General features: G+C 59.9%; 1 long non-coding RNA gene across 1 annotated transcript; it reads right to left on the reverse strand.

Annotated features, from left to right (window-relative positions):
• Positions 1 to 95: 95 nt before the first annotated feature.
• Positions 96 to 2,203, reverse strand: LOC113979384. The gene is made up of 3 exons (XR_003537851.1): positions 2,151 to 2,203; positions 1,636 to 1,748; positions 96 to 115 (listed from the first exon to the last, which is right to left on the reverse strand). It is a non-coding gene; the product is annotated as an uncharacterized LOC113979384 (long non-coding RNA).
• Positions 2,204 to 2,366: the final 163 nt, after the last annotated feature.

A 2,366-nucleotide genomic window follows, 5' to 3' on the forward strand; every position in this document is an offset into this window, starting at 1 on the left:
ATTCCACAGCTCCCTAAAAAACGGGAATACAGAGCCTCAGGGATCCATGGGGGATCCCCTCGAACAGCGCCGTGAGCTCCTTGGGGTTCTTCATGGCCATGGACTCCACGGCTCCCTGGAAAAACGGGGGGCCTGAAACCTCAGGGATGGATGGGGGATCCCCTCCAACGGGGAGGGACTGATTCCCTCTCCTTGGGGTTCCTCATGGCCATGGACTCCACAGCTCCCTAAAAAATGGGAACCCAGAGCCTCAGGGATCCATGGGGGATCCCCTCGAACAGCGCCGTGCGCTCCTTGGGGTTCTTCATGGCCATGGACTCCACAGCACCCTAAAAAACAGACCCCAAAACCTCAGGGATGGGTGGGGGATCTCCTGGAAAAGCGCCGTGCGCTCCTTGGGGTTCTTCAGGGTGATGGATTCCACGGCTCCCTGGAAAACAGACCCCAAAACCTCAGGGATGGGTGGGGGATCCCCTCAAACAGGGCTCTCCTCTCCTTGGGGTTCCTCTGGGCAATGGACTCCACAGCTCCCTAAAAAACGGGAGCCCAGAGCCTCAGGGATTGGGACTGATCCCCTCTCCTTGGGGTTCTTCATGGCCATGGACTCCACAGCACCCTAAAAAACAGGGCCTGAAACCTCAGAGAGGGGATGGGGGATCCCAACAGGGAGGGACTGATCCCCTCTCCTTGGGGTTCCTCAGGGCCATGGACTCCACGGCACCCCGGAAAAATGGGAACCCAGAGCCTCAGGAATTGGGACTGATCCCCTCTCCTTGGGGTTCTTCATGGTCATGGTCCCCAAATCCTCAGGGGGGTCCCCAAATCTTGAAGGGGGGTCCCCAAATCCTCAGGGGGATCCCCAAATCTTGAAGGGAGGATCCCCAAATCTTGAAAGGGGGGTCCCCAAATCCTCAGGGGGGTCCCCAAATCTTGAAGGGGGGTCCCCAAATCCTCAGGGGATCCCCAAATCCCCACAGGGTTCTGGAATCTCCCTCTATGGAGGAGCAACGGGGCAAAACCCCCCAAATCCTCACGAGCCTCCTCCACGTCTGGAAGCCCCAAAACCTCCTCCCACCCTCTCCAAACCCCCTAAAGCCCTGTCAAGACCCCCCAAAATGCCCCAAATCTCCCCCCTGGAGCCCCTTCCCCCACCTGGAAGAGGAGGAAGTTGCGGGCCTTGATGAGGATCCTCAGGGGGATCCCCAAATCTTGAAGGGGGGATCCCCAAATCCTCAGGGGGGCCCCCAAATCCTCAGGGGGGTCCCCAAATCTTGAAAGGGGGTCCCCAAATCCTCAGAGGGATCCCCAAATCTTGAAGGGGAGTCCCCAAATCCTCAGGGGGTCCCCAAATCCTCAGAGGGATCCCCAAATCTTGAAGGGGGGTCCCCAAATCCTCAGGGGGATCCCCAAATCTTGAAGGGGGGTCCCCAAATCCTCAGGGGGATCCCCAAACCTTGAAGGGGAGTCCCCAAATCCCCACAGGGCTCTGGAATCTCCCTCTAGGGAAGAGCAATGGGGCAAAACTCCCCCAAATCCTCACGAGCCTCCTCCACGTCTGGAAGCCCCAAAACCTCTTCCAACCCCTTCTAAAGCCCAAGACCCCCCAAAATCCCCCAAATCCCCCCCTTCCCCCACCTGGAAGACGAGGAAGTTTCGGGCCTTGATGAGGATCCCCAACTTCTCCAGCTCCTCGCTGTACTCGCTCAGCTGCACCACCCGGTTGTTGATCTTGTACTCCGAGGAGCTGCCTGGGATTTGGGGCATTTTGGGGGGTCACCGGGGACCCCCAAACCCTAAACCCCCCCCCAGATGTGCCCCCTCAGCCCTGGGACCCCCAAAATACACCCCCCTTTGACCCACAGTAACGGCAGTGAGAGCACAGCCCTCGGCCCCCTCCTGTTCCAGGGGTTTTAGAGCAGATTTTGGGGGGTCACAGGGGATCCCCAAACCCTAAACCCTCCAAACCCTAAACCCCCCACCAGAGGTGCCCCCTCAGCCCTGGGACCCCCAAAACATGCCCCAGTTTGACCCACAGTGATGGCAGTGAGAGCACAGCCCTTGGCCTCCCCCCTGTCCCAGGGGGTTCAGGGCAGATTTTGGGGGGTCACAGGGGATCCCCAAACCCTAAAACCCCCCTGTGCCCCCCATACCAACAATAACCCGGGCAAATGTCCTGTCCTCAGCCCCCTCCTCAGAGTAGACCCACAGAGCCCTCCCCAAACCCCCCCTGTGCCCCCCATACCAACGATAACCCTGGCGAAGGTCCTGTTCTCAGCCCCCTCCTCAGAGGGCACCCACAGAGCCCTCCCTAAACCCTCCTGGGTGCCCCCTGTGCCCCTCTTCCGAGGGCACCCACAGAGCCCTCC

The sequence above is a fragment of the Neopelma chrysocephalum genome, unplaced genomic scaffold, assembly GCF_003984885.1.
Source record: "Neopelma chrysocephalum unplaced genomic scaffold, ASM398488v2 Primary Assembly neopelma1_77129, whole genome shotgun sequence".
Taxonomy (NCBI): domain Eukaryota; kingdom Metazoa; phylum Chordata; class Aves; order Passeriformes; family Pipridae; genus Neopelma; species Neopelma chrysocephalum.